Here is a 23,057-nt window from a genome sequence, read left to right on the forward strand (position 1 = left end):
CCAAATGTATGATCACCCAGTTGCAAACAAGTTTGAGATTCTCTGTTTCTGTCCTGTCCTCCAGCACACCATCACTATTGATCTGCTTACTTTAATGCTCCAGTCAGTAGCCATCCTTTAAGCTGCCCATGACTAGACAGAAATATCCTTGGAAGTATTTGTTACCTTTGTTGGACAGTCAAAATCACTGTTGAGGTTTGCAGATGATTATTTTCACTGAAAAACACGACAGCACAATAGTCCTGTAGTTCTAATGGAAGCTGCTTGTACTGATATATTTGTTTATAATCTTTTGCCTAAGAAACCAAAAGGTCTACTACAAGTCAGGACCATGGCAGTGATTTGACACACACCATTCAGCTGTCACTGTGCAAGTGCAGTTTCCATTTCCTACAAGGTCTTGTGAATTTGTTGTCCAGTTTTTAAAGAAGCAAGAAAAGTTCATATACTTACATTTCACTCTTTTTTTTCCCCTAACTCAAAGTATTTTAACATACAGTCCAATACAATGGAAAAAAAAAAAGACATACCTGAATTTTTTTCACTATTCTACTTGCTATACATGGAACTGATAATCTTTTCAGGTTTTTTTTCTTCCTCACACTTTCTTGTTGACAAATATTAAAAGTCTTAAAAAATGTGGGGTTAATAATCTCAAAATCAATAGCAGGTGTATCCCAAATTAATGACATTATTGACCGGACAGAAAAGATTTCAGGTTAGATGCACAAAACCTTTGAGAAATCTTTTTCCTCTTACCAAGCAGTATTGAGTCTGCACTAAATTCTCTTTGAGAATTTTAACAACAGTATTCCCTAAATGTTTCATAACCTCATTTAGTTCATATCCCAGTTCTGAATGAGGTAGAGAGAGCTTTTGAATTTAGGCTGCTCACTGAAGAAGAGAGCCCGATCCACTGGGACATGCTGAAAAGTGTTCCTTGAATTCCACCTATTACTATGGTTTCATTTTGTGCAAAACATTAATGTAATCATTTAAGCATCAAAAATACATGGCCTAGGAAGGAAGATTTTTTCATTTTCCAGTCCTGCTTCAATAAATTCTTAGTGGTTTCTGCCAGTTCTTGTTTCCATGCACAAAATAGAAACAGTGAATTAGGAATCAAACTTTCATGGTTGATGACTTCTTTCTTATGGATCTGTGGAATACTTCAGTAAGTAGCAAAAGTTCACTAAGTAGCAAAAGAGAATCATATCATAACAATGTTCAGTATTATAATAATGCTTAATACAAGTTGTTTTCTTCTGTATTTTCAAGATTATTTAGCAGCTTTCTTTAGTTGTTCTTTCCCTTACACATCTAAGAGAAGAATGTAGTTCAATAAAAGTTGTATAAACTCAAAATTCATGTCTCACAATTTTCCAGTACTGATGAATACATAAGGGTCTTTTGTTCACTGCTGTAGTAAGTTTCTTACCTGATGGTCTGCATTCAGCATTGTGTAAGCACCTCATTTGGGGGAATATGCTGAAATTTAATACAAGTGGTGGAATATTCCTTAGCATGGGAGATGTCACTTCAGATTCCTGATTGAATGTCCTGATTAAATGATATTTATAATTCATATTTTGGCTCTTCACATACTTTGGTAAAGTCCTTGTTTAACCCTTCCCAGAAGAAGAAAATACTCTTCTCACTGAATGTCAGGATATCTGGGGATTTCACTTCAAAGCATTTCAGTTTCAAAGGATGCAGATGGATATGCAGCGAGATCTTCAAAAACTGTGAAGTAGTCTATCAACTAAACCAACAAGACTCTTCTGGAATTCAGAACCCCAGTGTGATGTTTTCTCAAAGACAGTAAGTGAGTTTCGCTGATTACTAAAGACTTTAGTAGTTCAAAAAACCTTGTAGGTTGTATGGTTTTTGAATTATTGATTTTGTTTTGTTTCACTATTGCTTCATATGGTACTAATTTTTATGCGTCCTGTGTCACATTTCGGAGATGTTTGGAAAAAAGCTGGAGAAAAAAATGCTGGTGATAATCATAGTCCAGTAGGAAATGAGCAACTTACCAATTTTATTGATAAGTTGAACATGCCTGGGGTAGATAGATATGGAATGGTTATGTATTGTTAGGGCAACATATAAATTATGGGCACTGGTAAGCATTTATAACTTAATGTTATGATATAATTTTTGTGTTGTGGTCCATGATGGGATCCCTGAACCACACAGAAACAGAAGGCTTCAAGATGAATTGATTAGAGAGAAAAGCATACACTCCCTGGAGGTTATAAACAGTTTTAGAAAAGAGAAACAGTAAGGGAAGGGGCTATGGAGAGTCATGAAAGGAAACTCTCCCACAGCTGCTCTTGATAGAGCTGCTGGATGTTGACCCCATTGATTGACATGTTATGAACAGGGAGGGATGTCTGAGGTAAAGAAATTGGTTCCTTAAATTGCAGCTTGTCAGGTGTTAAGCCTGTACCACCCTCTATTGTTTCTTCACCCTTTATGATACTGGTTCATCTTTCTCTGTAATGAGAAGAAAAACACAGAAGATGGCCACTGAAGGATAATTAAGTTGATTTGGACAGTTAAGGCAATTTAACTTTTTGGCAGTTAAAGTATTTTACTATCCTTTCACAAGAACCTGTGTAAAGTTTCCAGTTTAAAATCACCTGTTTTATTTCATTCCATTACAGGAGGACAAATATTTTGCATAACTACTTCATTGTTATCTTAAATGTATATTAAATTCTTGTTCATATACAAGCACATCATTTGTATGTGACTAACAAACAATACATTGTGAATGATCTGTAGATCATTCAAAGTAAAGGAGAGAAGTAACCAGACATTCAAAAAAGCAAGTAAAACACACATGGCTCTGTGTCTGTGTATTTTCCATAGGAGGTGCACAGACAGAGAGGCAGGGACTCAATACACAGTGGTACTGGGAGGCTGAATGTATCTACTCAATTCTCTGCTTCTTCACCGTGAGTTTACCCACACCCTTAAAACTTCTGTTGCATAAAATGTTCTTTTTGTCACTGGCAGGTACACTGTGATCTCACTATAATTGTAACCAAGCTGAGGCAATAATACATGTACTGTTGTTAGATCTTTTAATGTAGATGCATTGTATAAGCTTTTTCGCTAGGTCATACTTGATCCCATGAGGAAATCACACCAGGCATCATTTTTGTTAAGGAGCTATATGTAAGGAGATAAAAAAGGAAGTAATTTCTCTTATAAAATGATGATGGATACTATACACAAGTATTTTCAGGTATGTTGTTACCTTGAAAGTATTTTTTCGTATGCCAGCAAGTTAAACTGGGTAGTCAAAGGACCTATTTACTGGAACTGTATGTAGTAGTAGCACACCATTTTTTATCCTCAGTCTCCAAAGCAAACATCTTCCTTACTGAGGAGGTGACAAGGGGAAACCAAGGAAGCTTCCCTGTTGAGAAGAGTCAGAGGTGGCTATTCTTATCTTGACTACAGTGTTTGGTTGGCAGAGGACTGTCAGGTGTCTCTGTTGTAGTATTGTTTGTAACTTGCAGCAAACACCTGAGCCTTCCCCAGAATGGGATTGTGGCAACCTGTCTGTGGACATGACTCTTCATGCTCTTCACTGGATATGCAGAAACAAGTGTCCTGATTCTGTGCTTCAAACCACAAAAATAATATGCTCTCATTTTCCATTACTAATTTTTCTTTCTGTATTAGTCTTCTTTCTCTGGATAGCTTACCTGGAGTATTAACGCTGCATGTATAAGTATACGCATATATAAATGGAATTGACTTATTTTTCAAATAATTTTAAATTGCAGTCTCTGATTGGACTTCAGAGCATGTCAGTAAAACAGCATGTACTGTTTGAACTGTGAGCACTGTTGGTTATCCTAATAAAAGTATCTGTTACCAGAAATAAATTATTAAAGAGTTAAGACACTGTAAATTGCAAGACAAACAAAACAGATATACAGGTTTCATTTTAGTCTTCCTGCTGTATGGGAATAAGGGATAATACATCCATCAGGTTTCCTGAATGCAAACAATGCAAATATAAGCCAGGGTACAAGTCTGTTCCTTTGCCTTGATGGTCTCATCAGTTTTGTTATCTTTGCCTCTTGTTTATTTAACCTGTCACACATAATGAAGTATTGTACCTCTCAGTATGGTTTATTGTATCAGACATGGCACAAGGAAGACACAATAATGTGACATGTTATATAGCACTATTGCACATAGAGTTTCTCCTAGAATTCATGTGTGTCACTGTCAATACCAAAATGAATTAACACTAGTGAGGGCCACAATATTGTTTCTACCTGTCCTTTAAAAACTTTTCACTTTAAAGTATACTCACTTTTCAGCAGAAACATGAAGTAAAATTAACATATTAAATGCATGTATATTTGAATTTTTAAAAAGGAAATAGTTTTCCTGACAGTTAGGGGTGGGGGAGAGGAAAATGAAGGGAGAATTTTAATTTACTTCACCAAAAAAATGGAAACTGGAAAAGTTCAACTTTATTTACTAGCCCTATTTTCCTTTCTAATTTCTATTTGTGGGTGAAAAGAGTGAAAAGAAATAGAATAGAAATAGGAATGAGGACACCCAAATGGAAAATTTTCAATATTTGAGAGTGTTTGAATCTATATTGAGCAGTGACTTCCTGTCACAAAGAAATATTCCTTCAATTTAAGTAGTTTAGACATGAACAATTAAAGATACAGACAGATTTGCCAGCATTTTGTTTGGATGTACTGTGCAAATGCTTTGAGCCTGTACTTGCACCTATTTTTAGTCTTTCAGTGCATAGTGTGTGGGTACATCAATCACTACACTAATGGGCTGTTTTTTCTTGAAAACATTTTTCATGTGCTATGTTTGGAGCATTTTTTAACCATTAATTTTCTCTCTCACTATGTGGTAGAATGTGGAAGACTGAGTGTTGCTGCAGTCTCCACTAGTCTATTGTTGTTTTGCAGGCAGCACAGCAGACTCTTCTTACAAGTCAGTGAACATGTGGCAGCCACTGAGGAATGTACTTGAGGAGTTCCTAGAAAGCTACAATGACATGCATGTTTCTATGAACTTAGTCTTATTTGAGGGCACCATGCAGCATGTGTAAGTGGAATATCTATAAAGGGAGCAAGTAATTCATTATGATGCTACCAATGTTTGCATGAAGTTGTTGCATTTTACTGTTCAGAGGCTTTTGCAGTGCAGACTCTTAGCACTCTTAATGGAAGGCTTTTGCAGGACACTGTGTAACAATACTGCTGATAAATATACTTTTTTGGTTCTGTTATGGAAGAGTAGATTGTGACTCAGTGTTAAAACTAACCTTCTTTTGTTTATTTAAAGAGATTCATCCTTTTTTGTGCTCCACAGAAATTAACATCACTTATTCTCTGAGTTTGGAAAGATAATCTGTAGTGCTGTAGATAGTCTGCCTTATCTTTAAGTACTTAATGATGTAACAGGCCTTTATAAGAATAACAGTGTTTACCTTTTGTTTCCAAGAAAAGGAAAATGCTTTTAAAATTAGATTAATTCAAAACCGGGACAAGAAATACCTTAAGCATATACTAAATTATACCATTGCATGACAGACTTGGAGTTGCTTTGCTGCCTAGCCCTGTACTTTTTTAAATCTTAACCAGCCCAGACTTTTAAGTGTCATAATAGATTTATTTTGTCTATAGATTTTTCCATACATATGTTTATCTTATCTCAGTTTAATGTAATTTCTTTTCTCACATCAGGCAATATCTCATCATGGCCCAAAATCTCAGCTTCTATTTCTGAAATCTGATTAACTATGTTTGCTTTGTTTTCCTGCTCTGAGGAAAACCAGGCAGTTTTCAGAAGATGAACTGAAGAGTTTGCTGAATAAGTGGGGCACAGACTTCATTGTTGCTCCTTGTCATTATTTGAAATCTTCCTTCAACATATGCAGTTTTTCTGGTCATGTGTGTAATATCAGTGATTTCCAGAAAGAGGCAGAGGCTCACGCGGGCAGAGATTAGTTTTGTTAAAGCAGTTTCTATTATTTGCAGCGTCAAATGGTTTAACACACAAACCATTCTTCTCATTGAGTTGTACTAGGATTTCAGTGTCATTGTTTTTCACTTTGCATGTAATCAGTCAGGAGCTATATAAGAGAAGACACTCTTGGCAAAGCAGTCTATTATAGAAGTTTCTCTCCAAGAGGATTAAAGAAACGCTTAAATTACAAAGATAATCATATGGATCTTTCATAGGGAGTATAGATTTTGTTAGGCCGATTTAGAGGTTGATGTGATAATCATCAGAATTGCAGACAGAAGCCTTCTCAGGTATCAGTGGTTTTGCTTGAAAACGTCGGTAAGCCATTATCTTCTCTCTGAAGTCTAGTGACCGAGAGTAGTATCTCAGTTTGGCAAACAAAGTGGCAGGGTGTCTTAGCCTTACAATTCAGCGGTGCTGGAAAAGCGATTGTGAAATTAAATCCTGTAAATTTTTTCTGCGCCTTTTATGTTGTGAGTTTTTTTATGCAACCTTTGTGAAATCATGAACAAGGCTGACAAAGCTCTGCAGCAGGGTCAAAGAATTGGCTTGCAGTAATATTTTGGTTGGACAGGTTTTTACCTCTTTATTAGATGCAGCCAGGTGAGACACATTACCCCTTTACTTAAAAAGGTTCTCATAAACTTTTTTTTCGAGGTTGATTTTTTTCAATGGCATGAAACACAAAGAAGGAGATGCTTTTTGGTTTGTTTCATTTCTACATGGAAGAAAAATTAAACAGAAGGTCCAATGGGCTGTCTCTGAGTTCTGGTCTGCTGAACTAGATTGTCATCCCTTAACATCTGCACCTGATCTTAAAAAATGAACTTTTGATAATAATTTTTAGATGCTTATATAAATTATTAAAATAAAACTAGGCTTCTGTTCTGAGTCCAGTCAAGGCCCATCAGGATCATGGGGTGATACTTTAGAGCAACTCAGTGTAAAGAATGAGCAACCAGAAAGCTCTGGTCATTGTAGAGGTTGGTGCAGACCTTCAATATTTGATAAAAGAAAAGAACTTCTCTTTCCACTTGCTTGAATACTGGAAAGAAACAAAATGCTGACATGAAAATAATTTACCTTTAGGTGTCAGAAGAACATTACCTCAAAACAGACAGAAAAGAAAGAAGTAAAAAAAATATAAAGCAAGTTTAGTGCAATAAAAAGAATTGAGAAACTTGGCTAAGGAGGTGGTTGAAGTCTGTCACTTTATTGGTATTTTGTCATCAGGTGCCAAATCAGTCATATCCTAGAAGCCCTAGGGGTTATGCACTTGTGATTGGAGTAGGTGGTAGTGGCAAACAGAGCTTGTCAAGGCTGGCAGCATACATCTGCTCCCTGGAGGTTTTCCAAATCACACAGAAGAAAAATTATGGGATCCAGGACCTCAGGGTAAACTAATAGATATTATTTGAGCCTGTTGAGCTCACTGCTTCAAGAATGTGATTTGTTGTTGCACAGGCTTGATAAAATCACAGGTGAAACAGTGGAATTTACAGTAAGAACCCCTGTGGTTCCTGTTATTTCTAGCTATACCTCTTGTTTTCTTTATTTTTGAAAAATGGGTGGTCAAAATATATTTTAGTGTCTGTTTATATGTTTCACATAATTTTTGGTAGTTTTTCCAAGGCAGCTACTTCACACATTACAAAGATGTGGTTGGAGTTCTGGTATTTGTAGTTAATAGTTTATTACAAATTTTTGTGCATCATTGAACATGTATTGGTTTAGGGGTATAAAATTGAAATGGGTAAACATAAGAGAGAATTTTGTCCTTGTTGCATGTGAATCATTTAGTCACTTAAACTGTCCATGTTTAAAGATAAGGAATCTAGTAGAGTGAGATGCTCTTTATTGGACTTACAAACCTTGTAAGGCTGAACAATATGTGAGCAAACAGTGAAAGAGGGGACATTTTTTTCCTCTTCACTCCATGTGGACAACAAGCAATACTTCTGAATCTCAGACATGGCTAAATAAGGATCTGATTATGGCCAGATTTGGTGGATGGAAGTCCCCAAAAAGCCCTTCTGTTAGCCTTGGTCCGTGGCCAAACCACCATAGTGTGTCTAGCCCAAGGCTTTTTCAGCCTCTGGTTTTCAAAGGGAGGTACATGTTGTTCTGCTTTGAAAAATGCTGCATGTTCTTCAGTGTCTTCATGGTGTCTAACTTCTTGTGCCCTCCTTCCCTGGTCAAATGAGGCACAGTGTAAGATGTGAGCTTGAGTGGTCATTTTCCTCATGCTGTTTCCAAGCCAGGAAACTTCTACTCTTCTGTTAACAAGCCTGAGGATTTGCTTTCATCTGGGTTGTGCGGCAGCTTATTCATAACAGCCAGCATTGACCTTATTCTGTACTTCAAATATGACCACACTCAAATGCTACTGATGTTAGTTGCTTTCTTTGTGGAGACTCAAGCCAAAAGCATTCCATGTTTGTACTACTGCTAGCACAGTGGTCCCACACAATGTCTCCCTCTGGGCCGCAGGCAAAGTAACAGTGCAGCAGTGCACAACTCAGTTTTGTTTTTTATTTTTACATGAGAAAGATTTCCTAAATAAATTCAATAAATAAAAAACCCAAGAGTCTTTCAGTAATAACTGAGTTTAAAATTGATCTAACTCTTCAATGCAATTCCCAGACATTATTGGTATGGTCATGGCTGCAATATCCCTTTTAGCACACTAGTGTGGGAATTTTTTTGATCTTTACTAGTAGATCATGTCAAAACTTCACTGTTTGATATGGGGGGAAAAAAAGGCAAACTGCACTTCCCTTTGGATGCTATGAAGCAAATTAGCAAAATGTAAATAAACTGAAAAAAAAGTAAGGAGAAGTCAGCAATGTGTTGCCATCCGCTAACATGCATTTCACACTTTTTCTATATCAACATTTTAACAGAATATGAGTGATTGCCTCCTTTCCTTACAGGTAGATCTTGCCAGTTTGTACATCAAGACTGGTGCCAAGAACATGCCCACAGTGTTTTTGCTGACAGATGCCCAAGTTCCAGATGAATGCTTTCTTGTGCTGATTAATGACTTGTTGGCATCAGGTGATTAAACCAACACATTTCTTGAAAGATCTTTTCCAATGACAAATGATCTGTGTTTTCATTGAACTTTAAAGGGATTATTTCTCTTTCAGATATTTGTAGGGGGAACTTTTAGAGAGGCCAAGTCAACCCATCCAACTTGAGCATCGATTTCAACTTGCTTAAGAAAGCATTGCCCACTGAGGAATCAAATTGCTAAGGCTTATCATGTGTAAATGCATTGATTTGGGGGGAAAATGGTAACCTTTCTTTGTTTTAATATTATATTTGCTTTGGTAAGGTTTCACTGACATCAAGCAATGTCTTCATGACTGTACTAGTGTAACGTGCAGCAATGTTACACTTGTGTGTAATAATAAAACTTGAAGATTAGAGAATCTGGATTCTGAATGTGGGGATCTGAGGATAGGGCAGAAGCAAAAATGAAAATAATATTATGTTGTACAGTTGGAGTGCATCTTGAAAGATTTCTTTAAAAAATTACTTACTTTTGCAACCAGTGTAGCAAACAATTTTCTAATAGCTTATAAAAAAAAAAAAGGAAATGCTGCTCTGAGATATACATAATTTATCGGTGAAATTTCTATCAGGGCAAATATTTTTGTCGTTTCAAAACAATGTTATTTCCTCTCCCTTAAGCAAAATGCACACAAAAATGTTCTTTTCAGGTGAAAAGACATGAGGAACAGGAGAACACACTTTTACTGGATCTATCTAGTACCATATCATAGTTCTAGTTATGTGCTTAAACTGCAGCGTGCTAAATACCATGTAGACTATTTGTCATGTTGTGTTGTGTAAGATTTTTCCTACCTACCCCTTTGTCTTTTCACAGCAGAGGTTCCAGATCTCTTCAGTGAAGAAGATGTGAAGGGCATACTTGCATGAGTTAGAAAAGAAGTCTGAGCCTTGGGCCTGAAGAACACCAGAGGACACTGCTAGAGGTTTTTCTTGAATAGCGTGTGGCTGCAGCTGAAAGCAAGGTATATTTCAGGGGCTGGAAACAGTGCTGAACTGATCAAAATAACATATTTCAGTTATCTCATAACCCAGCATATGTTGGCATTCTTTTGAAAGGTTTACTGATGCATAGCACCAAATTTGCCTCTCTCATGTTAGCTCTGTAATAGCCTCTCTGTGCACAGGCTTGGTGTACACCAAATTTTATTCGTGGATCTGGCTATTGACTTCCTGCCTGTTCATAGAAGTCACATAGATGCTCTGTGTCTTAGTTTCATGGTCTTATGTCTTGAGCGTAATTATGCATTTTGGAGAGAAGTGAGGTGCTGATGAGGAGTTAGAGGTGCTACTAGTGCAAATGTAAACATGTTCTCTAGTTACACATGCAGTAATTCTGTATGTGCACTCAAGTATTAAACATTTGCACAAGTAACTGAAATTTCACAGAAAATTTTGATTCTTTTTAATTTTTCTATGCCATTTAAAACTGTGAAAGTGAAAATGTCCATGTAGCTGTTTTCAGGTTAAAAACTATTTAGCAATACACATTAATATGAAACCACAACTTCAGCAAATGTCTCTCCTAAACATTATTTTAGAGACAATGTTGTTGAGGCAAACTGTAGTTCTCTCCTGAAAGCTAGAAAGTTGAAGCTGGGAAAACTGATTTTGGAGTGGCATCTTTAGGAACTTTCAGCTTATGCAGGCTTCAGTTTTACATATCATCTGAAACAATTTAAGTAGCTGATAAGAAAACAAGAAGTCTGAAAACCATTAGCTCTTTAGAAAGAGAATGTTTTGAATTTTTAATACCTTGTGTATTAAAATGATCTGGGGATGAGAAGAGCCTTCCCATAGCAGTTTATTCCACAGTGGTCTTCTGTGCAGGTCTTTTTCTCTATTTTCCAAGGTGTCTAACCACCCTAATCTAAAGACCATTATGATTTGCTTCTGAGTTTTTTATCAAGTTCTTACACTTTATAACATACCACTTTCTCTTTTTTTCCCCTTTCATCTTCTCTTTTTTTCCAATCCTGCTTTAGTTTTGCTGATGTTTCCTCCTATCTCTAATTTTGTTGCCATCACTTCTGTCCCTCCATACGTTTATTCTGTAACTTAAAGGCCAGTGGAGACTTGTATGGAATATAGTGTGGCATATTCTGTATTCTGTGCACTTTTACAGACTTCAGCGACATGGTCAGTAGTGGTGCTTACCTTCTGCATAACTCTTCCTGACAGTGCTATTTGTTTCATGACTATTGCGTTTGTGTATGTTTTTTAAGAAAGGCCAAGGAAAAAGAGATTTCTAATATCTCCCTTAATTTTCTTTCTTCACATTTCTTTCCCTTTATGTTTTGCTTATTCCCCCAGCAATTTCTTCTTTTTATTTATTTTTTTTTCTTTCTTTTTAAGAGCTTTTTGAAAGCCAGCTTTCAAATGCCTCTCACCAGTCCCCCACTGTGCAAATTAGCACTTCTGGAGGCAAGAACAGGAGATATCTATTCATGTTGCAAGGAAGCAAGATAGAGACATTATAGCACTGAAGGAGACATAAATTTCATGAGTTAACACACTGGCGGATATCTGTATGAACTCTTAGTTAGTGCTCGGTGGCCTATCACCTCCTCCTCTCCCTAGAGGACTACCTGAAAGGAGCTTGGAGTCAGGTGGGAGTTGGTCTCTTCTCCCAGGCAGCCAGCAGTAGGACAAGAGGGCACAGACTCAAGCTCTGCCACGGGAGGTTTAGGTTGGATATTAGGAAGAGATTTTTTACAGAGAGAGTAATCAGGCATTGGAATGGGCTGCCCAGGGAGGTGGTGGATTCACCATCCCTGGAGGTTTTCAAGATGAGACTGGATGTGGCACTTAGTGCCATGGTCTAGTGACCACAGTAGGGTTGGACTCATGATCTTTGAGGTCTCTTCCAACCTGGTTGATTCTATGATTTGAAGAATAAAAGACTAATATAATGTGAAAGAGAACAAAGGGAGAATTTAGGCTGTTTCAGAATGTTAAAGCTCAGTGAAGTGATAGTCTCATTTTTCCATTTCATTTTAGAAGAATCAACATCCTATATTAAGCCACATTTCCCTTGTGCTCACCTATAACCTTACATTCTGTAGTTCTGTTTATAGTGAGAAATCTGTAACTTAGAAAGCAAAACTACACAGTGCTATTCTTTGAATCACCATAGCTCTTTGGGTTTGTGTTGGTTTTGTTTTGATTGTTTTCAATCTGTACCTTGCAATCAATTCTGCTGTTAACATATGAGAACATGCCATGTACATAGATGCAAACTTAAATTGAAAGTAAATCAGGTGAAGACAGTGGACTGTGCCATTATAAAATATGGGTCTACAAGTGAAGAGTCTGTTAGGACACAGTTTTCTCAGTGCTCTAAACATGACTATATATTCTAAAGTCAGACATGTTAAATGGCTTTTCTTCTGAACCGAATCTGTGTTATTCAGTCTGTATGCAGCCTATTTTCTTCATGAGCTGCTGATTCATACTACAAATACTTGGCCCTCCTTACTTGAACATTTCTTCATTGTACATTTTCCTCATGTTTCAATTTACAGTCCCTCAGTGGCTGTTGTGAAGCCCCAGCATTAAGAACTAAATTTGCTAGTTTTAGGGAAATGCGATTTCTTCCAATTTCCTTCCAACTTGGTATGACTACTTTAGTCATCACATCCTTATAATGGTCTCCTCTTTCTAGGGTCCTGTCAGGATTTAGCTGGCTCCCTGTTTTCTATGGAATTTAACAGATCAGTAGTTCTGTGCTTCAGCCAGAATGTCAAACATAAGCAGGGTGGGTGTCCTGTAGAGCCACAGGCAATCTTGCCCATATTTTTGCTATTTCTTTTCTTTTAAATTGTTGTCTTTCATTTCCAATTCCTCTTTCATTAGGACATATTAGCCTTTTCTTTGTGGTCTGTTTTGCCACTGACAGAACATCTATTTTTATCTGTGAATCCGAGAGGAACTTGTGGAGTCCCATCAGAGCTCAGCTTTTGGCCAGCTGTCATGGGTTTTCCTATGAGGGCGTAAATACACATGTCTATCAGCTTGGCTGCTTTAATCCTAGAGAAAAAGAACTATGGTTTTAGGGTTTCTGGTTCTATGTTAAACTAATACTGAACCTAGATTTGTTTGGATTTTTGGTTTGGAATTTTTGTTTTGTTTTGCTTGATTCAGTGGGGAGTAGCTGTCAAAGATTGCTAAGTTCTGTAGCACATAAAACATCTGTTTCTGTGGTTGGCAGTCTCTTACTGAGTTCCTGTTTCTCTATGAAAAGCTCCTGGCTTTTCTGATTTGGATGTCAGCCATCTCTTCTTGAGTACTTGGAGAGCTGACTTTTAAGGATACATGTATATTAGTAAATTTATGAAGGGCATTTTGTGGTCTTGAGGACTAGTAGCCTGACATGTCTGGCATCCACATGGCTAAGCTTTTCCTGCGTTCTGCTCACAAAATGTTGGTTGTGGCATACAGCTGGTGAGGACTGATTCCTGGACTGTACAGTTCCTCATCCCTGCTTAGTTTCACATGGGAAAAACCATGCAAGTGAGTGTGCTAAAACTTAAATTGGATGTGTCCTGGCAAACCAGTGGTCAAGCATGTGCCAAGGCACTCTTTAGTTGTCTCTTTTGCTCTGTTTGAAGCACTTAGTGAGCCTAGAGAGCTTGCATATCTGAGATAACCAGTAGGAGATTGAGCCAAAAAGCACAGTATAAGAGACACAACTCTAGTAAGAGTGACGTGTGAGTCTCAAATGGGACATTTGAGAAAATAGGGTGTTTGTGTTCTTAGTAGTGCTGAATGCTACATGGAAGCTGATATTGATTTCATGTGATAACAGTTCTGTTTTTCCACAATGATGTCTTCATTAGTCAGCTGTGCAAATTTAAATCTTAAAAATGTCAGATGAAAGATTCTTGCATAGTCCCTCCCAATCCACATTTTTTCAAAGACTGGGATGGGTCTGTCTCAGAAAATGTCCTACATTTTTCCATCACTATATGAAATACCTTCATTGTAATATTTATATCCTGGTTTTCTTGTAAGACATTCTCCATTTCCAACATGGAGAATTTCCTATGCATTTTTTTTATCCTTTGTCAAATTTAACTGTCATGTATGTCCTGGGCAGAAGATAAATGCTTTCAAAATAAGTCTTTCTTCTGCATGCAAAGATTGTTCAAAATGCAGTCAGTAATAATTACTCAACTTTACTCACAGCTCTCTTGCTATCAGATCATATGGCATCTTCATTATTCTGTGTGCAAAGCAAGCAGTGCACAAGGTCCTTTCTAGTATAGAGAATTTACTGGGGGAATGCAAATAAAGCTTGAAAATATGCCATATCACATCTATGCCTGGTGTGAATTTCCTAAACTTAACTAAAGCTAAAGGAGACAGAAAGGTTATGCTGTGTTGAGGATCTGGTTATATTCTTTTTATGACTACCTTTTCAAGTCTGTGTTGTATCCAGTATTTTATTGTCCACAAAAAAATAATTTACAAAGAGATATTTATCTAATCAGTGTGTCACATTGTATCTAGAGATATGCTGGAATTTCCTGCCTAACAATGCAGCGTAGTAAAAGTCATTTGGCTGTAACTGTTTTAGGAAAAAGTAATGGAAATTATAAATAGTGTATTTCAGTTTGATCCCTAGGACTAGCTATTCCAAGAAGCAATTTATTCAAGGATTGAGAAATTGTTCTTGCAAACTTAATCCTGACACAATAATCTATGATGTTTTTGTGTAAGTAACTAATTTTACATAGCGATAGTTTTTATTGGACTTGTTTCTTTTCATTCCCTACAAGACTTCTAGAATTCAGTTTTGCCAATCTTCTCATCTATTCTCTCTGTTCTTGAGCTTCATAGCAGTTTTATTGAACTGTTTTCTACTGTGTTGTAATTCTCTACCTGTACAATTACACCTGTGTATTTGAACACATCTGCATTGCAAGCAAAAGGCTGGTGTGTTTGTATTTAAATTCACTAGCATTTGTATGCTAAATTCCTTTGTCTTTAAACTTGCTGTTTCTGGGAATGTTCGCAGTATAGTTATGACAGTTAAATCCAGGATACTTACTCAGGTATATTTCCTTTTTCTTGATCAGTTTTATGGCCTGAATATTCCCGGTAGGAGTAGGATGCGCCTGGTACTTCTTGCAAAGACTTTCACTAGGACTCACCATGTTTGGCGTCTTGTGCTAGATGTGCTGTTTGTTCAGCTGTTTCTTTCCTGTCTGCCTTCACACATCACTGTTCACCTCCTGTTCCATGCTTGTTTGTTATGGAAGTTAAGTGTTGAGTGGCTTTTGTGTCCTGTGGTTACTCACATGAGCTCCAGTAGTACCCTGCTGGATAAGCACAAGATTAGAATAAAGATTAGGACATACTACTATAATGTACTATTTTTAACTTTCAGAAATTTTTTTTGAGGGGTGGCCAAGGGCAAGGAGAGAACAGAGGAATTCTGGGTATCACTTAGTAAATCTAAAGTTTAGCTATTAGAGTAAATTTAAAAGTAAACAATCCTGAAATCTTAGTATTACCTTCTCAGGGATCTGCAGTTCCTATAAACTAGTGCAAGTCCTTCTAGATACAAGTAGTTCTTCTAAATCACTCCTAACAAATTATATCAGATGGAGAATGCACCATCTCCCCTAAAGTTCAACATCAGGTTGATATAAATAGGCCATAAATAGTAATCATCCCATATAAACAAATTTTTAATATTTAGGAAGGGTAAAATATCCCTTAGGATCCACCAGTACTTAGAGAGTTAAGTCCATATATGAGCAATGTGAGCAGTGTAGGAAGGTGTAGAAGATGAAACTTCAAGCAAAACTGTGTATGGTTTGCAGCTTTGGAGGTGTGTTAGATTCAGTTTGGCACCACTGCTTATAGCAAGGGCATTTGTGAGCAACACATCAAAGGAAGGACAGATATCTCTATGCTCTCTATTACTACTACCACTACCATAGCCAGGGATGGTGTGCAAATCTGAGATGGTGGAGACTCAAAGAATACAAGCAGAGAAATGAGGTGCCCCAGGCTTCAACATTGCTTACCATGTGTCTTGGTATTAAAACTGAACATAGAATTTCATCACAAAATGAGCTGACATGAGGGAGAAACAATGTCTAACTGAAGGATGCATAGTATAATCAAGAAACAAATTCAGAAAGCTCACAGAAGTGTTCAAGTGTCTTTGAGAATTGTGAAACAGGCATGTACATTTCTTCTTTGATTGAAAGTTTCGGGTCAGAGACCATTTATTCTTGTATCTTTTAGATTATTTCTTCAGTGTTTGCCCTGCTTTCTCATCCACCTGATAAAATTTTGCTGTAAATTCCAAGATCTTTCTGTACCTTTGTACAGTTTGTGTAATTTTCACCACTTGGTTGGAATTCTACATAGACATTTCTGCCATTTGCATCTTCGTGGTGAACATATTCAAAGTAGATAACATTTTCTTCCATACCTTAAACCAACTTGGTGGTTGGTCTGTCTTTGTAACATCCCTATACAACCTGAACTCTGTTGTGGTTTTGCATGTGTGTCTACATTTCTGCCTGAGTTCTTGGAGGTGGAGGAGTAAATGACAAAGCCTGTGATTCAGCATAAAATCCAAGCTTTACAATATGTATAAATGTCCCAGGGAAGAGGTTTTCTTCAAGTGGGTTTTCTGAATAATGGTAAAGATTTTCTTGGTTTGACTCTGTTCTAGTATCTTACTCACATATGCTCATAACTCAAGGTTATTTGCATAAATTGTGTGTTTTCCAGTGCAGAGATGTATTTTTAGAAACTAGGAGATAGTGGCAATTCTTCTCCATTTTCCATGTAATCTTTCCAGATACCATTGAAGCTTTTTCCACTATTACTATCACTTTATCGCTATTTTCTGACTGCTTCAAAACCCAGTGAAGTATTGTCCTGGGTCAGCCTCTTGCTTTCTTCACTCTTTTTTTCCCTTCCTTTTTTTTCAACTTTCTGATCTTCCTGTTTTTATCCAGTTGTCTCTTAATAGGTATGTCAATTCCCAATTAGTACAGAAGAAGAATAAACTTGTCATTTGCCTGGCATGTCTGACTGGGCTCTGGCCTGGCTCTTTTGGCTGTTGGGCAAGTTATAAACTCTTCTGAAACCAATTAGATATTTTCTATTGGAATTAACAATATCAATGCCATATAGTTTGAGAAGCCCTGTACAATAAAAACAGCTCATTTAGTAAGAAGCACATGGGAGAGACTCTAGTCCTGTGCTGACAGCCTGATGTCTGTCATTTTGCTAATTAACCAAGAGCAAATACAATGGCCAAATCACATGCTAACTGTAGTAAGTAGGTCCACAGATACAGCTGAGGACTAGAATAACCCTTCCTTCCCAAAAATGAGTTGCTTTGGCCTGGTGATGTTAAGAGCCAATCACAGTTTTATTTTCCTTTGAATATTTTAGCCTACCCTAGTTTAGACATCCCTTTCCACTTTTGTAAAAAGTAGTCTGTAAAAATTCACTTACAAACTAAGATCCAGATCTCCGTTTCTTCCAGTTCTTTTAGAGGAGTTGCACTGCGTATTAAAGTGTCAGGAAGAAGCTTCAATAGATTAAGAAACTGAAGAACAGGGGTTTTGTCACCATGACCAGCTGAATATGCACATTCTGGCTGTCTACATGCCAGCCAGTCCCTGTGCCTGTATTATCATCTGTAGCTATCAAACTGAGTAACTGATACCAATGTGGAGAGAGGGGAAGGATACTGCAAGCATGCCATGTTTGTACAATGGAAAGGGAGCAAAACCTATTTCTCCAAGGTCACTGATGAAGTTTATTAGCTGCCAAATTTGGTTTGGATACTTAGGCTGTGTACTGGCTGGTGCTAGACCATGGTTCATTGCATGCCTGTCTTTGATTGCCTCAACTTGCTGCATGACTCTTTTCTCTCCCTTTTCCCTCCCTCCTCTCCACAGATTTTTCTGTTTGTCTGCTGCCAGTGCCATGCTGCGATCATGAGCTCCGAAGTTCCCAGCCACAGTTAACTGCCCTGCTATTCACTGGTTTCATGAGAGCCCACAGGAGGCCCTTCACTCTGGCAGCAGGAGGTTCATTGAGGAAGCTGAGGAGGTCGAGGTAGAGTTTCAAGCTCATCAGTTTTCTAAAAAAGCAATGGTGATCATTGAAAGATCAATAATTGAATCAGCTGAAAAAAACAATGCTCTTTTTACTCCTTCTTGCATACTTATTGCCTTTGGTGGTGTTCAAGCTCATGCCTGCTAAAAGCTGAATTTTTATGGTATGTCACTACCTGGTTCCTTCGGCAGAGATTAGAGAGCTGTCTACCACAGGCAGAGAAGTGAGGGAAAGGGAGGCATGTAATTCATAGCCCTGTCTTTGCAGAATCCTTCAATTCTAGGCTTTTTAGTATATTATAGATACAGACTTTATTTAACCCTTTCCAATGCAGTTAAATATATTCATAAGTGCTACAGCAAATGAGGCTAAAATATTGCAGTGTACAGTCTAGGTGAGCTAAAGAAGACTTTTCACTCTATTCAGCAGTTAGGTGAAAATGTCCCCTGTAAAGGCAATGCATGGCACCACATGGCAAAGGCATTTAGAGTTTTAAAAACTGGACAATTATCCCCTTTTTGTTCTTGTTTGATGCAGAGTGTGACATGTTTGTTTTCAGAAAAAAAAGAAGAAACAAGAATAAAACCAAAGCAAACCACATGAGTTAGTGAGTTTCCTTTTGGGGGAAAAAACTCTTCTAAGAGTTTTAACAAGCTGCCTCTGATGTCCCTCCCGGCATGGGACAACACTCTCATGGTGGCAGTGAGATTGGTGGATTATCCACATAGATCTATAAAAGACTTATTTTCCTTCAGCGATCGCAACTGCAGTAGTAGTTTCATTCTGGAGTGCTGTTATATTTGGGACCATTTATTTGTAGCAGGGATTTTTAATCACGGGAGACTGAGGATTTCCATGATGCCCAAGGAAGAGCCGTCTGAATTTAGCAGACGAGGGAAGCACCAGGCAAACCTCTGCGTTTACAGCTTTCATCCTTCAGTGAGACGCACACACAATTCACGGAATTGTGGCGAACTGAAGGCGAAGGAGAGGGGAAGGGATGCCTGGAGCTGCTCCCAGGCTGCCGGTCCCGCCGCGCTCCGGCGGCGCACGGATGCCTCCTGTAGGGCTGCGGGGGACACAGAGGTGTTTGCAAACAAACCTGGCATTGGTATCTTCCATCATCTCCTGCTAAATTTTAACAGAGACTTATACTGCCAGCGGGCTAGTTATTTATTGCCTGGTGAGCTGGGGGAAGAGGAGGTTTGCTGGTGGTTAACCAATTGCCAGCTTCTTATTTGAAAGAAATGGATAGGATTGCATGGAGAAAAAGCAATAGAATTTATTTGGATTTGGATATATTGCTTTTCCAGATCCTTATCTAATTATATTTTTCTCTGTGAAAATACATCTCTGTGAAAATATATCTGGTCATCAGAAGTTAGTCTTTTAATATTATTACATATAAATAATAATGTATGCATATTATATTACATATTATATATAATATATTGATAAGGTGGCTTGTTGGGTTTTTAAGATTCTTTTAAAAAATTAAAACATTATGTTCCTGTATAATTCATTTTTTAGATATTTAGAAAAATTTCAGTGATTCCAGCAACTGCTGATGAGTCTCATTTGTCATGTTGGTGCTAACTGCTCCTGGTAAATATCTTTCTGATTCCCAACAAGTGAAATAAATGTCATCTAACAAAATAGCATGACACTTTATTGACTGTGAGTTAAGGTTTTTGTGTCATCAATATATGTATAGCAGTACTGGGTGCTTGAGTCATATCTGCATGTGCAGATGATAAGAAGACCAATAGACAAGACAGCAGAATGAAAAAAATTAGGATGAGGCAGAGGAAGGGTTTGAAAGTGATGGATAAAGGGAACTCAGAACAGAGGCGTTGAAATAACAGAGAAACTGTGACAATGTTATGCGTGGGGAGAGCAAGGGTACTCAACCGAGACAGAAAAAAGACCAAACCAGCCAGAATGCTAGTAAAGGTGTACAGCAAAGAATCTGAGGAGGAGTAAAAGGAAGGTGTAGGGAGAATGATCACAGAAAATCAGTTAATAAAGGAAGGGGCAACAGGACAGTTGCAGAATTATATTAGGATATCAAAAGAATGAGAGGGGCTGAGTGGAAAAGGACCACCCTGAAGAAGAGGGAATCTTGGCTGAAGTCTGCCAACCCCTCTCCATTGAAGATTTATGGGAGGTGGTCTCATCTCCTTCCCTCTAGGGCTAGTGTGTTAATACATATGTCATTTCACTTGCTCCACTTTAGATACTCCAGGAAAGCCTTTTGTTTGTTCCTAGCAGAGAAATCTTGTTAGCTAGGGTTCATGTATGCGTGGGCTTCTGATACATACTGCAATTGTGGTGTCCCTTATGATTGATCAGCAGTGTAAGATCTATTACTGAGTGACCATTTTGGCATAATTGACACTTAGTTCCTAATTGTCCTTTTTCACAGTTTCAAAAAATAGGGCAATAGGAATTGATAGGTGGGGGTTTTTGGTGGTGTGTTTTGTTTGGTTTTTTGGTTGCCTTGTTTTGGGGGTTTTTGTTTGTTTATTGCTATATAACAATATTATGGGGGGGGGTTTAATTAATGTAGCTTGAAGTTAAGGTAATGATTTTTTTTCTTTTAAAAGTTCAACGCAAATATTATATCATATCTACGTTGCTTTGACAAAAACTGGAAAATTTCTGGGTTTAAATGGTGAGAGAAAAGCATAAAACACTCACAATGATTGTGGATTTGAGAAGGAAGTTTTAGTATGTCTAGTTTTGGGGGTTTTAATCCATCTCTTTATCTTCCAACCAATTATTTTTCTGGAAGATACAGTTTATTCAGGGGAAGAAGTGGGGCAGATTGAGCTCAGCAGGGAGGTGAAGAGCTGCAGTGTCAGTATGTGCTATGAAGGGTGCTGTGAGTATCACTTCTGCCCTGTATGAAAGTATCTGAACAGAAAGAACAAGTGGTCCTCTCTAATTCTTATGCCTGTTGAAAGTAAACATTGTGAGACCCTTTTCATATGGAAGGACATTGGTCAATGTGTCGGTTAAGGACAAGAGACAGTAGTTAGAGGTATTTGGAGGGAAATGGAGAGTATCAGAAATTTAATCAATTCCATGCTTTCTTAGGAGAAAAGAGAGGAAAAGAGCCCTCTTCTGTTTCTGCATTCAAACTGCGGAACTTAATTTTAGAAGGGCACAAGAAAAGAACAGGGTGTAGTTGTTCTGAAATCCCTGTACTGAACTTAATGAACTTACAAGGGTGCCTTTGTTCCTCATTTGATATAAGACATGATCTACAGCATTTTAAAATAATCTCTGTGTCTGAATGCAACATGCCAGGCAATATCCCCTCCTTACTTTCAGCTGGTGTCACTCATCAGAACTGAGTACAGAATAAAAGAATCAGGATTGTTGACTCCAACTCTTTGAAAGGAACAGCCATGTACATCTCTGCTATCTCCTCTGAGTTATTTTACTATTGCTGTCTATTATGCTGCTCCTCTGCTGCTCAGCACCAAACAGCACACGCTGTTAAGCACACTAAGGATAAATTCATCTTAGTTTATCATACTCCAAAGTATATTTACAACATATGTTATGGCAAAGAAGCAGCCTGGAGTAGCAATTTTGCCTTCTCTCCTTGCCTCTTAAACTCCTCCATGTCCACCCACCCAAACTTTCCAGTTGCCTTTTCCTTCAGGCAAACACTGGCTTAGGTTTATTCTCAGTTTTGGTAACTGCCTGTGAGATGCCTTTAATTTCAGTGACATTGGTCTTTTTGCTTAGGCATGTTTCAGCTAGTTAAACTTAACTATGAAGAGTTAAGATTTATCAGTTTGATAATAATGACTATTTGACATCCTGAGCAGAGATATATGGAGGATGCAGGCAAAATTACCATCTATACTCATAACTTGCCTTGGGGCTTTTTTTTTTTTTTTGCATGCTTAAAAGTAAGTCAGCCAAGGCCTAGAGTAGAGACATTGTATAAAAATGAACAGACTTTATCCTTATATTTTCTTTCAGAGTGTATATAGGTTTAATGCACAGTTGTCTTTAGGTCTAGTGACAGGTTTTGATTTGTACCCGCCTAATCTTCATTATTGGCTTCAAGCTACTTTGTGTTTTCTAGTGAACTGCAGTTAAATCAGATTTTGTTACTGTATCAACTCTTTTCTGTTTGCCTTTTTTTGTTCCAGAAATAAGTCTGAATTAGCAAGAATAATTTCTTTTGCCTACAATCCTGAATGGGCATATATTAAAAATTACAATGCAGTATTAAAAAAAAATAAAAAAATCCTGGAGATAAATGAATGGCAGAATAAATAATTTATGCTAATGAAATTACTGCAATTAGTAGTTCCACAATGACCCTTTTAAAAGCCACAGCTGTTAATGTCAGGAAGTGCTGTCACCGCTGACCTTATCATAAGAGAAAGTGACAAATTGAAAATGCAGGAAAGACCAATCCTCAAAGAGGTCTGTTCGGGAACGATTAGTGTTTTCTGAAAACCAGTGTGAATTACAACCAGCTGCTCTCTGGCTCGGCGTGTCTCCCATGCTGTGCCATTTTGTTAAGCTCGATAACAATAGTTATTTTGCCCCATTGAGACAAGTTGTCTCGGGCCACTTGCAGCTCTACCGGAACCCACTTCGTCCCTCACTGATTTACAAATGAAACTGTTGTTAGAGAGCTTTTCAGGGCTGCTGAGTAGAGACCTCTCATAAGGATCATGTGTAAGGAGGTTGTCTTTCACTGGGAAGAGCTGTACTGCAGGGTGCATGTGTGTCACAAACAATGAAAAATAGAGAGAAAGGCTGGAACACATTTCAGTTGGAAGCTAAACACTGGTCAAATCTGCATAAAATCTCTGTTCCTG

General features: G+C 37.7%; 1 pseudogene; it reads left to right on the forward strand.

Annotated features, from left to right (window-relative positions):
- LOC103807568 overlaps nucleotides 1–23,057 on the forward strand; it is a 114,746-nt pseudogene that overhangs the window by 32,217 nt on the left and 59,472 nt on the right.

Source organism: Acanthisitta chloris, unplaced genomic scaffold, assembly GCF_000695815.1.
Source record: "Acanthisitta chloris isolate BGI_N310 unplaced genomic scaffold, ASM69581v1 scaffold10370, whole genome shotgun sequence".
NCBI lineage: Eukaryota > Metazoa > Chordata > Aves > Passeriformes > Acanthisittidae > Acanthisitta > Acanthisitta chloris.